This window comes from Papio anubis, chromosome 7, assembly GCF_008728515.1.
Source record: "Papio anubis isolate 15944 chromosome 7, Panubis1.0, whole genome shotgun sequence".
Classification (NCBI taxonomy): domain Eukaryota; kingdom Metazoa; phylum Chordata; class Mammalia; order Primates; family Cercopithecidae; genus Papio; species Papio anubis.
The window spans coordinates 91,818,052-91,838,038 of NC_044982.1; positions in this window are offsets into that span (position 1 = coordinate 91,818,052).

Consider the following 19,987-nt stretch of genomic DNA (forward strand, 5'->3'; position numbering starts at 1 on the left):
TGGCCCCGTTCCCAAGAAGTAACTTAAAGATAAGCCCTGACTGGAGGCCACTAACCTTGAGAACAAACTGTTGCAAAGACGCCCCGTTTGCCACACAGTCAACATCAGAGCTAATGCTGTGTGGATGATGATTAGAATGTACTTAAGCTGCGCCCACGACAAGCTGACCCTGGCTCTCTCCCTCACCTAAATCACAGGTGTCTCCCAATTCTGAAACAGGTAAAACAATGGCCTGGGTGGAAAGGAGGGCAAGGCACAGTGGGAGTTCCATGTGAAGCTGTTTTACATCAAGGAAGAAAGATGGCAGTTTCTGAAGTTTTGTTTGTTTGTTCGAAACCACTCACGGCCTCATTTACTTCATCTTTTAAATGGGAATAATAATGCCAATTTCACAGATCATGGTCTGGATTCGAGGCAATAAATAAACCTACTCAGAAAATGGCATCTCTGGCTGGGCGCAGTGGCTCACACTTGTAATCCCGGCACTTTAGGAGGCCAAGGCAGATGGATCACTTGAGGTCAGGAGTTTGAGACCAGTCTGGGCAACAATGACAAAACCACGTCTCTACTAAAATACAAAGAAAAAAAAATAATAACACACACACACAAAACACACACACACACAAACCAAAAAAATAAAACCTGGCATGTTTTCACAATCAGGGTGTTGTTTGTAAGTCAATGAGGAATCCTTTATCATCTACTGTCTACTTCGTCTCAGAAAGACTCTCTTCCAGCTACTAAAATTCTATGAATCAAAAAAGAACATTTTTCAGAGAAAGGCAAACCTTCAACGTTTCTGCTTCCAGAGCTGTGTGTAGAACTCATTTGCCAGTGAGTCTGTGTTTATTACTAAACCTCAAGTTCAAACTTGGAAATAAAAATACACTCTCCTGAAAATTCTTCACTGACATGCCACTCAGCTGCCCATGGTTTCCTGGTGGAAATTACTGTAACCACAGGATTTCACATGGTTTCAACCTCTAGCCACAAGTTAAAATTAGCCAGATGTTACTGAGAAGTTAGGGAACTAGGCTGTTTATATTTGGATCTGGTTATACTGAGTGTGTAACCAGATCCAAATATGAAAATTCATTTGCAATGAGATTTTAGGGTACAGCAACTTGATTTCCATCACGTTAAGAATATTCCATTTGCTAAGAAAGATGACTCCAAGCTCATTACTCCTTTGGGAAACAGAGCCCAATAATTCTGCCGTGGTCATAGAAATCCTCACCCTGTGAAGGACACTTTCACTCTGACATACGTTGTGTGTAAAATGGGGTACATCCCTACAACCCCGCTACCAAGGATTTTACAAGTCACAGATACAAAAAAAGACCTGGTGTCCTGGGTGTTTTGTCTTTCTAAAACATCAGTTCATGGTAGCTATGAGGTAACCGTTTCATCAATTTCTGAATCGAGTGTATTGTGTGAGTGACTACCTCCGCTAGACTTTTTAGACAAAACTGGATTTTGTGACTTTGTTAAATTTGCATCAGTTTAAAAATTAAAGGTAGATATGTTACTAGTTCCACCTCTCTGATTACTTTCTCCAACAGTGAAGGGAAGGAGAGCAAAGTCACCTGCATATCTTCGGCACTTAAAGATCAGAATTATAACAATAACATATCACAATTTTCCAAGTGCTCCTTAGGCATTGTCTTTTTCCTCCCACCCGAGGCCCCCGGGGTGGGTGTACACATTCATCTCTGCTTCATTTGATCCACCTCTGCTCGGCCACTGCCGGACTTTTTCCCAGGCAAAAGGAGAACCCCCAGGAGAGTGGATAAACTGGACCAAGGAGCTGCAGAGGTAGTTTGATTTCACCACAATCATTTCATCTGTCTTAGCAAAAACCCCTTGGGCTTGCCCTGTAGTACACAAACTTGACTTTGTTCACGCAGCTCAAATAGAACACTTCTCATTCAAAATTTAACTCAGCTCTCGGAAACATGAAAAGGAAATATGGCCTATAATTATCCAAAGTGAGATGCAAGAGATAGAATACTTTGTCCAAGGTAAATACTTAATCTTTTAAAGTTTCTAGGAGGTATCTTTGAAGCTGTGATAGAATTTGTAAAGCCAAATAAAAATATATACTAAATATGTATCTACCATGAGAAAAAGGAAGTTTATTAAAAATGTTAGCACTTATCTCTATTGGAAGCACACCATTAGTCAGCCCTACACCTCTTGTATACTACCATGGAAAAGGCATTAAGACAATCGATTTTCTGAAATTTATCCGTATTGAAAAGTTGTTCCCATTGTCTTCTTTTCAGGAGGACACGATTTTCAAAACTCACATGTTTCATGATCGAGTTTCCCAATCTACAAAGGTTGGGAATGCACAGCAGCTTACAAACTCCCTACACATAAATTTAAAAAAGTCCCAAACGCATTGTAAATAGAAACCCCCTTATGCAGCAAGCCCGCTGCCTCCCTGACATCCCATGTATGTGAGCACAGTAATTACCCATGTGATAAGAGCATCAAGGTCCTTTGTTATATCTTTCAGCCCTCCTTTTTTCTTCCTTCCCTAGCTTTGCTGTTCTAAGAGAAGTCAAGGTGAAGGGTTTAATGCCTCTGAAGCTGGGGCAAGAAAACAATCGCCTTCTCCAATGGTCAGTAAAGAATACAAGGGCACAGTTAAAACAGAGCCACTGAAGTGAACAACCTTGATGCGACCAACAGGAGAAACACCCCCTCCAGGTACTCCCCACAGGGTTCCCTTTTGGTTGCAAGGCCAGGAAGGTCAGCCCATCTCTATGGCACTCCCTTTCAAGTGTGCGGGCGGCATGCCAGCAAGCAGGTTCCGCATGACTGCTGGTGTGCAGGGAAACTCCTCAGAGAGAGACCCCTGACCCACCAGACGGGCGAAAACCAAAGCAGGGATCAGGCACTTTATTTCAAGAGTATGTGTATGCGTATGTGTATATGTGTGTGTGTGGCTGTGTGCGCGCGCGCACGCACGCATGTGTGTATGCTACAAAGGCAAAGGAGACCTTTCAAATCTAGGAACACTACACACATAAACACATTGGGCAGAAGGAAAATAGGAAACAGAAATAGGAGAAATCACCTCTTCACTAGTAAATAACTTATAAGACACTGAGACTATCAGTGACACTGCAGAGTTGGAAATTTCTATTTTAATTGTATCCATTGTTTTGAAGGAACAGAGTGAAAATAGCGGGATTTACACTTTTGTATATACTATACAATTTTTCAGATAAGCTCTTCTCTCTAGGCTGATGTCCTTCCATCAGTATTTGAGACATGAAAAGTTAAATACAAAATAATGCTCAAAAATGGCCAGGCACAGTGGCTCACGCCTGTAATCCCAGTACTTTGCGAGACTGAGGTGGGCAGATCACCTGAGGTTAGGAGTTCGAGACCAGCCTGACCAACATGGTGAAACCCCATCTCTGCTAAAAATAAAAAATTAACCGGGTGTGGTGGCACGTGCCTGTAATCCCAGTTACTTGGAAGACTGAGGCAGGAGAATTGCTTGAAGTCAGGAGGCAGAGGTTGCAGTGAGCTGAGATCATGCCATTGCACTCCAGCCTGGGCAACAAGAGCAAAACTCCATCTCAAAAAGAAAAAGCTAGAAAATGTCATTCTTGCTATCGGGATCAGGCAGAGGATTCTGCCTGCTGTATATGCACAGGGCTGTGGTCTTTTGCTGTATTATGCCTCCTTGGCTGCTTACAGCTTACGTGACAAGCCGAGTCAGCAAAATCATCACAGTGAGTGGGTGTCCCCAGCCAGTCTGTGAAGCTAGAGCCCCTTGGACCTAAACATTTCCTGTTTGCAAAAGAGCAGCAGTTATGTTCCCTCACAAGCAGTCTTGCTCATAAGCCAATGATTGATAAGCATCTGACACTATCAAGCAGCTCTTGGAATGCCTTGGAAGATGTTTCATATGCTAGGTGTGTTTCTGAGCACTGTGGTTACATTCAATTTCTGCATCTACTGAGAGGCTCCAGGTTGGAAGAAATTAGAGTCTTGCTGTGATAAAAGTGTGGGGGGTGATTGAGCTGAGGCTGGAGAATCGTTGTGATGGGAATACCGTAAAGCAGGTTCAAGCATCATGCTTTCACTCAGCAAATATTTACTGAGCTATGACTTTATTTCGGTCCCTGGATATACTTAAATATGATGGACACAGCTGAGCCCTCATGGAGCTCACATCCGAGGAAGGGTGGTGACATGAGAAAGGTTGTTCTCCCTGTGTTGAGCCACATGAAGGAACAAATGATGGACACCAATGGAGCATATAAGAAAAGCAAACCTAGGCTGAGGAATAGGGAATGCTTTTGGGAGAACAGGATGTTTACATGATAAAGGAAGAAAATTAATGTACATTTGACTTATAAACCTCATTTGACTGCTTCTCAATTATGACTATCAGATATATCTATATAATAATTTCCACACTCATTTTCTCCTTTCCAACCCTGCACTGACTTCTTTTGTTAGCTATCGCAACACACTAGTTAGATTTGAAATCTTTCTTTCAATTAAATTTGGAAATCCCAGCAGGGAAACATTCTCAGTAGTCTGTGTGATTAAGAACAGAAAAAGGATTGTATTTTGACATCTATAATCAAACCTCACAAAATAGCCCCAATTGATTTTAAAATTCACACTTCAGCCATGTATTATATTTTTATTTTCAATAGCACTAACTCTGTAACATTTTACATCTTACTATCATTTTCTTATTTATTGCCCTTACAAAATTCTGTATGATTATGAAATTGACGAGATGAGTTTTAAGTAGAAATGAGCTTCCTTTTTTCACAAAATTTGGGACATTAAATTCTCGCTTTATTGAACTAACAAAAAAAGATATCCAATTTTGTGTAGATATGGCTTAAGGTGGTTGCAGGTATAGTCTTTTTGGAAGAGGGAAATAAGACTTTTAAAATGTGGAATTTGAAGATAAACTATGAAACGTTGACTTGCCAACTTGCAGCATATCAAAATGTCAGCTCAGCACCTTAAAGAGTCTAAAGGGATTATTCAGCCCAATTTTCGCTGTGCTTAATGCCATATCCTGGCTTAGAGTCAGGTTCCTTTGGAAGAATATTTAACTCTTTCTGCACATCATTATTCCATTTTAAGCAATAAAGTTGTGGTTTCCTAAATGACATCCTAATAATCTGAAATATTTCCCCCAGCTTTGAAAGGATCCGTGCTTTGAGGATATAGCTTACATACTGCGATAACCTCAATCATTCCGTAGCAAGAATAGTATACCAAAATTACACTTACACGTCCATTAGTAAGTCCTAGCACAAATGATAGTAAGAATATTCTTAGCATTATCCCAGGAAGAGACAGTGACTTGAATCTTATGACAACTCTCTTTAAGCCTGCGGGCAGTGCTCAATGGCTTTAATGAAACAACATACATCTTTAACCATGGCATTCAACCTCTGAAGGAACAGGTACGTTACCTAACATTTGGAAGGGGCCTCAGAGTGGTCAAGTCCACTTTCCATATGATTAAAGAATCCCCTATATTGTTCTCCTGATAGAGGGGCTCAAGGACTCTGAGACCTTTGCTATCAAAGAACTCCCCACCTCAGGAAGCAGCCCATGACCTTGTCTGATAGGTCTAATATGAAATTCTTCCTTGTAGCCTGCCCTAATTACCCTTCCAAACTTTAGCTAGCTGAGCAATTTCTGTACTAACGGGCTGTATAGAGCAGATCCAATTATTTTCTCACAGGACAGCCCCTACTACGATTAAGATTAAATCAATCCGTTATTAATTCAGTCATTTATTGGGCATCCACTATGAGTTAGACACCTGTCTAGTCACTGGGGATACAACAGCAAACAAAGTTACTTCCCTCCTAGAACTCACATTCTGGAGAGAGTATAGAGGAAGAAAATAAGCCAACAATTTTAAGTAAACATGTAATGTGTCGGTGGAGAAAACTCAGGCACAGGGGATTGCTACAGTGTGCGGGATGAGGAGGGGAGCTGTGAGGTTATCTCGGGTGGTCTCGGAAGTGCTCCCTGCAAAGTACAGGTGTGCAGAGACCTCAAGAATTGAGACGAAGTGGGGAGACAGAAGTGTGAGTGCTAAGCTCCTGATTCCTCCCACTGTGGAGTGGCAAGCAGATTTAGCCCCTTCCGTTGATTCTGTTTGGTTGGTAGTGCTGTCCAGATCTCCATGCTGAAGGTTGAAATATCAGCCCTGTCCTGGCTGTTATACAAGAGTGCTTGATTTGATTAGAAATATCTGCTGTGGATGCCCGACAGAGACTGGTAGTTGCTATTCCGTATAAGCATACTGTAGGTCCACACTGTATTTCATGCAACTCACACACAGTCTTCTCTTCTCTCACTAGCAGTAATTTCATTCTTTTAAGCGTATCTCTTATTTCAAAGTTTTTTTTTTTTTTCCAGTCTTCACCATATTTGCCTTTCTCAGGGGTAAAGTCTAGTTGGGTAATAATCTCACTTAAAGGGTAAAAGTCAAGGCTGTGCATAGTAATTTAGGTATCTTCTAAGCATAGAGAAAACCTAAAATCCCAGTAGCTTGTTCTGGAGTCCATAATGAGACATTTTCAGACTAGGGCTATATTAATTTGGGTTGAGAAGGACTCCTTATTGCATCCGTGTGTTTAGTGCTAAGTGGCTACTGATATGACAGGCTCATGACAGGTACTTGTCTCTCTCCTTCCGCTCCTTGGCTCAAAACTTAACATGAAATTAAAAGAGTGCTGTGTATGTGTGGGGAGTACCATTTGTCAAAGCAGATCCCAATCACTTCAGTCTGCAAGTTCTAGCACACAGCGTAAAACCACAGCTCAACATTGCCCCATTCTTAACGAAAGGTTAATGCTTTAAGCTTTAAAAAAAATTTGGATCTGTTGTTTGGTAATTGGAATAAACATTCAAATTTGAGTATCAAATATCTCATTAGTTTCACATCAATACCTGTGCTGCAACTATGGATCAGTGAACTGGGCTCCTCACTGCCCAAGTGAGTTCATTAATCATTCTCCCCTAAGATGGCTGTGTAAGTAGACAGCTGTTCTAAGCAGCTGTCTTCAGGCACAGCTCCTCTCATACAGACGGTGGGAAACTTTTTGCATGAGTCTGCTGTTGTTTTAGATGGAAGTCCTACTTGTATTTACAGGTCCAGAAGCAACTGGATCTCAGGTCAGTAACGCATTTCAATTTGTAACTGGTCACTTTATGGTCACAGAGAGAAAGGTTTAAAACCATTCAGGCTAAGTTACCATGTCTTATCTGACTTATCACCAGGAAAAAGAAATACGAAGCTATGCATTTCAAGCTCACACTGCATTTGGTGAAAAGCCACAAACCTAAACTGAACTCTTGTAACCCTTTTTTCCTGCCCCAAATGATATGCCCTGGCTTGTTAGCTCTCCTGATCTTCCAACTATAGATAGTTAACTTTATTTTTATATTTTTCGATACACTTGACTGCTTAGAGAGATCAGAATCCACACGCAGCTCCGATTCTCCATTATATTGAAGCAAGTACTCCAGTAATTGGAGCTTATCCTGCTTTAATATATGCAATCAGGAAATTTGAAACGGCCTTGATGGCCCCTATAATATTTCCCTTAGATGCTCTCTGATATGTCAGTGTCTACAAGTTCATCCACACAGCAATGACCTCATGTGGCAACCTTTTTCCATCTACTAGAACACTTAGTAGTAACATGAGAACCTGATTATCTTCTCTTAGAATAAAAAGGAGGAAAGACAAAGAAAAACAACACACATGCACACAAACTTAAGAGGTATCTCTCTCTTGGAAGCAAAACCACCAAGACAAGTAGACACACATTGGAGAAAATAAGAATCACAGAATACAAACAATTGTTTCCTGGGGCGAAGGTGGGTGGACAGTTGTTGGGAATCAAAGGAGAGCCAGGCATATCTATTTCCTGGAGACGTATTTAGCTTTTCACATTAAGGAAAAGTAAACATGCCCAAAAGTTCAACTCAAGAAGATTTTTATTTCTCTCATTAAATGCAATAAAAAATAAACACAGGGAGCTGGTAGGGAAAAGAATGAATGTATTGCCTGGGCACTTCTTAGATAAATCATTTAAAATTGGACTTTCCTAGCATGTGCTATGAAAAGTTCTAAAGTAGACAATGCCATCCCCAAGTGAGAAATGAGGCAACAACAGGTGATTCATTCACTCACTCATTTAGTATTCCTGTAACAAACGGGTACTGAGAGCCTACTGGGTACCAGGTAGCATTCTGGGCATTGTGACTTGGGGTACACAAGTCAGAGAAGGGTCTTGCTTTCACAATGTTTGGATTTCAGTGGGGGAAAGGCAGAAAACAAACAAATTAAAATAGTAGCTAGTGGCCAGGCTCAGTGGCTCACACCTGTAATCCCAGCACTTTGGGAGGTCAAGGCAGGCAGATCACCAGAGGTGGGGAGTTGGAGACCAGCCTGACTAACATGGCAAAACCCCATCTCTACTAAAAATACAAAAAGTATCTGGGCGTGGTGGTGTGTGCCTGTAATTCCAGCTACTCTGGAGACTGAGGCAGGAGAATTGCTTGAACCCAGAAGGCGGAGGTTGCAGTGAGCCGAGATGGTGTCACTGCCTTCCAGCCTGGGTGACAGAGTGAGCACCTTGCCACGAAAAAAAAAAAAAAAAAAGCAGCTAGTAATAACTGTCAAAGATAAAAATAAAATAGAATGATATCATAAAGAGACATTGAAGTTTTTAAGGTTGGGTGATATTGGAGGTTTCAAGGAGGATGGAGAATTTAAATTGAGACCTGTAAAACAAGAAGAACCAGGTCTGGAGGGGTTGGCAGAAGTCACTCTCCTAATCCTATAGCTGCTACAAAATGAGATTACTTAAGCCCACATCTACATGACTGCAAAGCCTCAGTCTTTCTCCCAATCTCCACTTTACTGGAGCATCATGAAATGTACAGCCAGTTTTGTCAACTACTAAATCAAGAAGATAACTGGCAATTATGTGTAAAATCGGAGTTGTGTAAAGAGCATAATAGGAAAAAGTATAAATTGTCTGCTTCTGCTTGGGCCTATTCAAACTGGTTATCAGCCTCATTTCTGTAGATAGCTGTCCACATTAAACTTCTTTTGAACATAGCTTTATCTTGAGAGCATTATTTCTAGATGTGTCCTCATCCTTAAAATTAATGTATTTTGCCATTATAGAAGTGTTGTATATTTATCTTCATTGATTTTGGATTCTTACTCTCTTCAGATCCAATTTACTCTAGTGTAGCTTAAAAGTGCATGGGCTGTAGCATGGAGTATGTTGTGACTGGAACTTTGATTGCATTCCAGTCAATGTTGGGATGCAGTGAGAAACAGAATGTAAGACTTATAAAACATTTAAAAATAGTACATGAAAAGACAGACCCAGAAAGCTTTGCAGAGTTGAACCATCTATGCTCAGTGGAGAATATTATTGGAAATTGTTTAATGAGTGTCTTTCATAGTAATTATGTATTAAAATGCTAAACACTTGAATGGAAACTTTAGTCTCTGAGATTCTTGGAACGTTTTCTAGATTCCACTCCAGGGATGATTTCACTCCCTACTGCATCGTCTCTCTTTCTGAGCCTGATTGTTTCAACTCCTTCAATGTACTCGGCAGTGGTTTTTTCTTTTATAAATCTAGTTGACTAAAGAAGAACCCAAAAGTCAAACTAAAGTTGATAACCTTTAACTTTTCAGATTTTTCAAAGCCTGTTGAAGTAAAATCTGCTATATGTACTTTTCTTTTATTTTACTTTTATGTCCTTATCAACTTGTTTATATAATTGGTACTTGGATCTCATCAGACCAAACCATCAGTGTTTTATGGTGTATATGGAGGAAATTACTAGGTAATAAATATTAGATAAAGAGTATTGATAAAACTCAGATTTTGAAATATGCTTTATAATATTACACCCATAAATATGAGTTACATCGTATCCCTGGAATGTTCCTCCTTTTTCCTGTTTTTGCTGAAATTACAAATATGGATTCAATTTTTCCTTTAAATTTCAGTTATATTTCATTTCTTGGGCTTCTAACCTCAAGGTTCAAACTAAAGAAAGTTGTATATATTTTATTCTATTGAAAGGTAACAACAATCCAGAATGATTTGTATAAATGAACCTGGTGAGAAAATAAGAACACATGCATAAATTATTTGTGCATGCAATTTTTATAACTATAAATTTTGTAAAATAAGTTATTTATAACGTTATCATTTCTGACAGTTGTATCATGGGTGTGAGAACATTCAACTACAAAAAGTAGTCACAGATGCATGAAAATTAAAGAAATGTAAGAACACATCTGGTTTAATTCCTTCTCTTTAAAGATGGAGAAATCAAGATATAGAAAGGCAATGGGCCTTGTTTCTGGTGGCTCAGTCATTTAAGGGTAAAGCCCTGGCATACTGACGGTGTGTGCAAGCAACAGAAGAACTTTCTTCAGGCTATTGGTGTAAAGTATCTATGGCCTCACTGTGCAATCTTATGTAATACTCAGTGAAATGTCTTTGAAAATTTTTTGTAAAGACTATTTTATGAATACAAACTTCCACTAAGTAGAAAACTCTATATTATGGATTGAATATTTGTGTCCCCCTAAGATTTACATATTGAAACCCTAACCCCCAATGTATGTACATTTGGAGATTGGACCTCTAAGGAAGTAAGATTAAATGAGGTCGTAAGAGTGGGGCCCTGATCTAATAGAATTAGTGCCCTTATTAGAAGACACACCAGACAGCCCCAGAGAACACACTCCCTTTCTCTCTTTCTCCCCCTCCCCCAACCCAGCATACATAAAAACATCATCTTAGCATACAGAAAGATGGCGGCCACCTACAAGTCGAGAGAAGAAGCATCAGAATGAAATCTACCTTGTCAGCTCAGATTTTGAAATATATTTTATAGTATTACACCCATAAATATGAGTTACATTATATCCATGGAGTGTTATATCATGGGCTTTCCATCCTCCAGAACCATGATAAATAAGTTTGTTATTAAACCACCCAATTTGTAGTATTTTGTTATGGCAGACTGAGCAATCTAATACACTATAATAATTCATGTGAGATTTACCTAAATTTCCCACTTTTTAATTTTATATGAAGAACTGGGTTTTTTTTTGTAGCAAACACATAGTATTAAGTAAAATAAAAAGAAACTTTTCAGGACAATGATTTCCTAATATGGATAGGGATATAATAATTAGTTTGGAAGTGCATATTCTAACATTATTACTACTGCAGTGAATATTCCTGTAGGTGAAGTTCTGCATATATCCTTGATTATTTTCTCAGAAAAATTATTGGAGTGGCACTTGCTGGACCAAAGTCTGCAATTTTTAAGGCTTTGAAGTAGTAAGGTTTCACAGGAATATTGACTGCATATTATACTACTCTCCAGAAATTAACTTTGCAACATAGGTGGGTATATCAATGGATAAGAGGCAGGAAAGAGGGGTGCTGTATGTACTCATAGGTAACTGCCTCTCACATTTGGATAACTCAGCTCAGGTTATGATTCCCAAAGTGCACTTGGGAATCTAAGAGAGAATGAGGTAAAGGAAAGAGAAAGAACCTGTTCTCACATTTGTTCACTAAAGACAAATTGCCAAAGTACTACAATTAGAAGATACCTTGTTACCTAAAATTTATTACGACCCCCAAATCTCTATAACCTAATTAAAATGTAAAATTCGTTTGTTTGTTTGTTTTGCGTTTTTTGTTTTTTGAGACGGAGTCTTACTCTGTTGCCCAGGCTGGAGTGTGATGGTGCAATCTTGGCTCACTGCAACCTCTGCTTCTTGAGTTCAAGCAATTCTCCTGCCTCAGCCTCCCAAGTAACTAGGATTATAGGCATGCACCACCGTGCCTGGCTAATTTTTGTATTTTTAGTAGAGATGGGGTTTCATCATATTGGTCAGGCTAGTCTTGAACTCCTGACCTCAGGTGATCCACCAGCCTCAGTCTCCCAAAGTGCTGGGATTACAGGCTTAAGCCATTGTGTCTGGCCTCAAATGAAAGTTATTATTGGTCAATGAAAAATAAAATAAACTTAAAAAAATATGAGCAGAATTCATGTGTAAATCTGACCTGACATGGGGCTTCCTGAACTGGGGCATTGATTCAAACTATTTTCTCTTTCCTTTCTTTTTCTTTCTTTTCTTTTCTTTTTTTTTTTTTTCTTCTTTCTTTTTAAATTTGGGAACCTAAGACCAGTTTAATACAAGGATACAATTGGTATTCCCCTCAATCACCCTCACAAGGGACACTTATAAAGCACACTCCAATCTCAGCCATTACTGACTGACAAGATAGGAATTTTATATTTTACATCGTTTCATATCAAGAAATTCTTCAGAATGATAACTGATGCAGTTAAGCTTCCCAGAAAATGAACAGTTTGGAGGATTAGGCTAGAAAACCTGGTCACCTTTTGAAAATCTCCAGCTAGTAGCCACAAGGGGAATTTTTGAACTGCAAAGGTAAGCTTTGCAGACCTGCACCTTGACCCTTGTCTCAGTCTGGGGCTCAGGAATTGAAGGCTTTATGATTTTATTTGAAATGTCTACCTGGCGTGGAGCAACGACAACAAAAAAAAATTGAAAGTGTAAAAAAAGAAAAGCTATTATATCTTACAGGAGTATCTCCTGTAGTAATGAACTTTAAAACCAGTATGTTTAAACGCTTCCACACATAGGCACGCCCTCCCATCCACTTTGCACTACTCATACCTTCACATACTAAGAAAAGTTACATTTTAAAAGGAGAGAAAGTATATCATAGAGATATACTAATCCTCTAATTCCTTAGAGGAGCGAATAACCTTTTCTCTTGATATAGGAACCAAGCATTGATCTGTCACACTGTTTGTTCTAGCAGAGCTCCCAGAGGCACATTCAGTTTGAAACGTTAAGGCTAGTTCATTAGGCGTCCCTGGCTCCTTTCTCCAAGAGAATCAAGATAACACTGTGGTTAGTTAATGGCTTTCTCTTGTTTCCCCCAGAGCCTGCCTGTCTGAAGCCTGCAGGCCCGAGAAGCTTCTTTCTCCCTTCTCTTGGCTATTAGTCACAGCTGGTAAGGCTCACAGGAGCTGAGACTGTTTGAAAACAGTCGGATCACGAAAACGTTTGAGTCTTTCTGCTGCAAGCAACAAACTTGGCCCAGGCTGCCACAAGGAGATGGAGTGGGAGTGGGGGTGGCGATGGGATGCACCAGGAATGAAGGAAGAAAGGGAAATTGCTAACCACCTCACTTCAAAATCTTCCCTGAGGGAGCCCGTGGTAGGCACCCTTGCTGGGAAGGTGGACGGACTAACTTAAAATGAAGTGATGTTGCCTCTTGGGGCTAATGTCTCCTGCCCAGCACCCCATTGTCCTCTCCTGGAACCCCGTATTCTGAAAATGGGGCAGTGAGGGCAGACGCTAATGATGAGACCCTAGAATGTAGTGAGCTACCTTCGGCTGCTGCAGTTCTCCAAGACCTGCCCACCCCTTTTTCTTCTATACTTACTTTGTACAGAACCAGTGGAGGAGCAAAGAAAAAAAAATAAGTTAGATATTAGGTATTATAGATAAATTCAAAATCCAAAACCCAACCCATAGACCTCTCTAATGTCCAGGGTAGAACTGCTGAATGAGAAACACGATGCCCCATAAGTCTGACCTGACTTTTAATAGCCCTGTTATTTGTTTGTTCAAGGCACTACCTCACAAAAGCAGCTCCGGGAAAACCTAATCATTTTAGCTTCTTCCTCTCATAGGACCTCGGCAAACTACTAACAGGGCCCATGTGTCTACCTGTTCCTTGGAGTGGCTGGTGTGCTTCCCTGCAAAGGAGATGTTGTTAAGACAGTCCATGATGCTGTCGGTGATGACAATGATGTCATCACTAGTGACAAATCACCCTTTGTCACTGTCCTGATCTTGAGTCATGAATACTATGGTTGCATTGGGTTTATGAGACCAATAAACATATATGCTTTGGGGTCAAGTTTAAATACAAGCTGGAAGAGTCTCATTTCCCTTTCAGGGTGCCTACAGGATTCATATTGTACTGAGAAATCACAGAGGAAAGTTTTATGAGGGATCAGGTCAAGCCCATAAAAGTAATGGGGCTCTTCACTTCACCTCTTTCAAGGCAGTCTGAAGCTGGTTCCATATCTGGCTTGGATTTTTCAGAGAATAGTCCTGCTTCTTCTTAAATGGTTTGAGAAAATGTAGGTTCTTCCTCTGAATTTGGAACATGCCAGTGACTTACTAGAGATGACAAATACAGGAGGATATACAGATTTCTATATTATAACTTGATGAAAGATAAAACAAAAAGCCACTCAAACACACTTTTATTCTTTTTCCAAAAATGGAAATATGTGTGTCACATTTCTAATTTACAAGGTCTATTGCAATTATGTTTTAGGCTATGATCCTGATTCAAAGGTCACAGATAGAAGATAATAAAAACAAGAAGAAATAAAATTCAAGATCCATTAGAACATTTCTGGATTGTCCATTACAGCTTGTATTACACAATAGAAAAATGATCACTAATAGATGACAAGCTATTTAGTTTTGTGTTTACTTTTGGAAGGATGTGGGTACTACGCAGGGTTTCTACAAAACCAGCATTGCTTACACCAGTACTTCAAATATGAGTTATTTAATCACCCATGTTAAATGAAAATAACCAAATGATTAAATAAAATCAAGTCATACTTCATGTGAAGACTTTACTTCGGCTTACAATTTGGGAGACTTTGTCTAACGTTAAATGTTCCACATTCATATATTGCATAATGTTATCTAGCAACTTATTCTGTGAGGGAATGTTTCTATGAGTATGCATGATGTTACATTAGTGTTGTTCATTTATTCATCAGGTACCAATAACAACTGTATTATTGGATACAACTCATTCTCAGCACTTTTGGTTCTAGTAACTTTATCCTTATTCTCTTCTTTCTGCATGACTCCTTCTTCAGTGTGTATTCTTCCTCACATTCTCTGCACAGTAATTGTCCGTGGTCTCAGTCACTGGTTCTATTGATCTGTATTTTCCTCCTCAGAGACAAAAAGGACCATGTCCATTCACAAAGGCTGCATCAGATTCCATTCCACCTTGCCTTCATTGAACACTTACTATAGTCATAGCTTGTCTTTTTCTGGTCACTGCAGGAAATATAAAGATAAATAAGTCTCAATTCCTGCTGTCTTGGCAGATGAAATGATAATAATGATATAATAACTGCAAACACTTATCTAGCACTAATTACATGCCATTCTAAGTGCTCTATACGTATGAACTCATTTAATCTTTAAGGAATCCTTTGACAGAGTCACTATCATTATCCTCATTGTACAGAGAAGGAAACGAAGACATGGAGAGGTTGGGTTATTGCTCAGTGTCGTACAAGGATACAAATAACCATGGTGCAAAGGGAAATTGAAAAGTAGTATGAAGAAGACACAAACAAAAAAATCATGGAGTCTCAACTGATGGGGCAGGGTGGGGGAGGGGAACACAGGCCAGATTTCCTAAAAAGGGAACCTATGAACAAAAATTTTAAAGTAAATTTTAAAGACTTGTTATTTTCTAAGAACTTACAGTGAATATTTTCTTTCACGTAGTTCCAGCCAGATCCCCATTTCACCAATGAGCAATTAGAAACTTAGAAAAGGGGTTTCCTAGCCGGGCACGGTGGCTCATGCCTGTAATCCCAGCACTTTGGGAGGCCGAGGCAGGCAGATCACCTAAGGTCAGGAGGTTGAGACCAGCCTGGCCAACATGGCGAAACCCCATCTCTGCTAAAAATACAAAAAAAATCAGCCAGGCCTGGTGATAATCGCCTGTAAGTCCAGCTATTTGGGAGGCTGACGCAAGAGTATCGCTTGAACCTGGGAGTCGGAGGTTGCAGTGAGCTGAGATCGTGGCATTGCACTCCAGCCTGGGTGACAGAATGGGATTTTGTCTCAAAAAAAAAATAAAATAAAATAAACAAAATAAAATAAAAGAAATAGGTTTGCTAATTTTATTAAATATTAAAATGCAATACCAGAGTTTAAACCTAGGTCAGTCTTAACCCAACATCCATGTTCTTAGCCACTCTACTAAACTGCTTGTATCTCCAAGGTAGATGGTGAAGGATGAGTTAAATTTTGAAAGCCAGAATTAGGAGGAGGGGACAATGTAAGAGAAGAAGTATGAGTATAAAATCAGTGAGGAGGTTTGCCAGAAACAGAGAAAGGGTGAGCTTACCTATTCGTGCTGCAGCAAGAATGCATGACACATACATGACAGATAGGAGGCAGACAGATGGACTTTTACAGTCTGGGGAGGTAAGATAGTCCATGAGACACTGACACCCGGTGTGATGTGGCAAGAGTGAGCCTGAGATGCTTGTATAGATAAATAGGGAAAAAGATAAGAAAAGAAAGATGGACTGGGGGTGGTGGCTCACTCCTGTAATCCCAGAACTTTGGAAGGCCAAGGTGGGCAGATCAGCTGAGGTCAGGAGTTCGAGACCAGCCTGGCCATCATGGTAAAACCCCATCTCTACTAAAAATACAAAAATTAGCCAGGTGTGGTGGCATGCAGCTATAATCACAGTTACTCGGGAAGCTGAGGCACGAGAGTCGCTTGAACCTGGGAGGCAGAGATTGCAGTGAGTCGAGATCTCACCATTGCACTCCAGCCTGGGCAACAGAGTGAGAAAAAGAGAAGAGAGGAGAGGAGAGGAGAGGAGAGGAGAGGAGAGGAGAGGAGAGGAGAGGAGAGGAGAGGAGAGGAGAGGAGAGGAGGAAAGAGAAAGGTTGGTTGGAAGGAAGAAAGGAAGGAAGGAAGGGAGGGAGAGAGGGAAGGAAGGAAAGAAGGAAATGTCACAACGGGCCTTAAATGCCGAACTGAGACATTTTAACTGACTATGTCATGCAGTGGGCAGCTACTTTCTATTATTTAGAAGAATGCATGGTAGGAATTATGGTTTAGTAGCACTAATTAGACAATGAGGTATATTGGGGGAAGTAACAGAAGGAGCATTTTTGAAGTCCTTAAAAATAACTTCAAAAATCTATGGGTATTTGAACAACAATGTGGACTGTGATAATCAAAAAGAGGGGATAAATCTAAAAGTGACTCTTGAAATAGAGTAAATATTTCTGATCAATGAAGAGGAGTTAAAAGGAGGCCAACTGCCAAGTTTCCCCATGATTGACTCACTGGCGCAATGGTGTGAATTACCTACAATATAAAAAGGTCAAAGAAATCGCGATGTCGCCAGGCATGGTAAACTCCACATACCTATAATCAGCACTTTGGGAGGAGGCTGGTGGAGCAGATCACCTGCAAGGTCAGGAGTTCGAGACCATCGCTAACACATCAGGTAAACAAATCTCCACTAAAATACAAAAATTAATGTGGCCTAGACACATGGTAGCCGCATATAATTCCAACTAACGCCTTGAAGGCGGCCCTGAGGCAGGAGAATAAAGCAGACCTGGGAGGGTGGAGGAGGTTGAGTGGAGGCCGAATCCTCCACTGCCTCCAGCATGGGCAACAGAACAGACTCTAATCTTTGAAAAAGAAGAGAAGAAGAAAAGAAAAGAATCGAAAAGAAAGAAAAGAAGGAAGGAAGAAGGAAGGAAGGAAGGAAGGAAGGAAGGAAGGAAGGAAAAGGAAGGAAGGAAAAGGAAGAAGGAAGGAAGGAAGGAAGGAAGGAAAGAAAAGAAAAAGAAAAAGAAAGAAAGAAGAAGAAAAGAAGAAAGAAAGAAAGAAAAGAAAGAAAGGAAGGAAAAAGAAGAAAAAGAAATCTATGTTACTATACTCAAAAGATGAGTTTGAATTTTGAACTACTTGATTTGAGACACCCACCCAGTATCCCCTTGGAGCTATCCAGCAGGCACTAATATGTGGGTCTGTGCTCAGGGAAGAAGTTGAAATGGGAAACCTTCGTTACCAAATAAACTTTAAAAATTGTTTTTGGAAGATTTTGAAAAGTGAAGATACTATGAAAGGTTTCCATATACCTTGCACCCATTTCTATTATTAACATCTTGAATAATTGTGGTACATTTTTAAAAATTGATTAGCCAATACTTATATGTTCTTATTCACTGAAGTCCATAGTTTATTCATATTTCCTTAGTTCTTACTTAATGTCCTTTTTCTGTTCCATGGTCTCATCCAGGATACTGCATTATGATCAGTTGTCATGTCCCCTTAGGCTCATTTTGGCTGTTAGAGATTCTCAGACTTTCACTGTTTTTTTATGACAGTGACTAATTAAGGAGGACTGGTTAGGAATTTTGTAGAAAGTCAGTCTTTTGGGATTTGTCTGAAGTTTTTCTCATGGTTAGACTGGGATTATGTGTCTTTGGAAGGAAGACCACAGAGGTAAAATGCCATTCTTATCATGTCATATCAACGGTATATATTGTCAATATGACTGATCATATTGATGTTAACGTTGCGGTGACTGAGGTTGTGTTTCCAAGGTTTCTCCACTGTAATGTTATGCTCCCCCAACCCCCTTCCATACTGCATTCTTTGGAAGGAAGTCACTACGTTCAACCCACACCAATGAAGGGAGGAGCTGTGATTCCCCTCCTTCAGAATAAAGCATCTACATAAATTGTTTGTAATCTTTTTGCACAGAATATTTGTCTCTTTTCCTCTAATATTTACTTATTAACTTATTTATTTATATCAGCATTAACATATAGATTTATTATACTTTGAATTATAACCATTATAAACAATGCTACTTTATTGTTTTGCTCAAATTATTCCAGCTTGGGCTATGGAAACTCTTTCCATTGGTTTCTATGTCGTTTTGGCATACCTTCGTCATTGTGTGTAGAGTTGGTTTGTTTCTCTAGTTGCTTTGTTTTGTTTCTTAGTACTTTCTTACCTTCTGCCACTGCGAGATGCTTCAGGATCATCTTGCATATTTCTTGCCCTGGACTTAGAATCAGTCATTTCTCTGAGGATCCCTGGTTCCTTTTTATCTGGGCACTAGATGTGGTCATTGCCACTGGAATGGCCTTGCTTCTAAGTCCTCCTAGACAACAGAGCAAGGAAATGTGTGTGTGTGTATACTAACCCAAGTACACAAATAGATCTATAACTATTTTATATGTAACCATCTGTGTCTATATTAAGTAAACATGACTTTATACTGATGTGTCTAGCTCTAATTCATGATCACATGGGTCATCCTAGCTTCCTCTCCTTGCTTATCTGTAAAGTTCCACTCTAACAGGAGAAATCTGGCTCTCACCATTGCTATTCATTTACTTAACTGCCCAACTCCAGCAGACATTTGTCGTGGTATTAGAACTGTTAGTCCACACCCCAGTGAAACGTCCTTCGCACTGGAACACAGGGCTTATGTACACTTTCTTTTCACTTTAGTTTCATGGACTCTGTTCATTTCCAAAGTACTTGGGTCAGCCTCTCCTCCCCATCCCCAACCAGAATATATTTTGAGAAGCATAATTTGCACAAAAATGATGGCAAATAAAAAGAGTTTAGATGAGTTTGATGATGAAGGAGTAGAAGACCAAAGGCACATTTTGAGGAAACGCTGTAGTTTTTTGAAAGGGTAGGAGAAGATGGAACAAGTGACAAATGATAGTTCAAAAAATAAAGTTAGAAAGAAATAGGAGGAGAATGAAGAGGGGACAGTGGTACAGCAGGAACTGGTAGGAAGCGTTACAGAAGAAAGGCTGGTTAGTTGAATCATCAGGAGCATAAAGTTGGACACAGGTTCTCACATCTATGGTCAGACATGAGCTTCCTACATGGGACCATTTCCTTTTTACAAATGTCCACCAAGGACACTCCTTTTTTGGGTTCCTGTTGTACATTCTCAAGTAACGTCCTCATTTCACCCCCAAATAAACTTATCCCCCCATTCTCTTCCTCCTCCTCCTCTGTCTCCA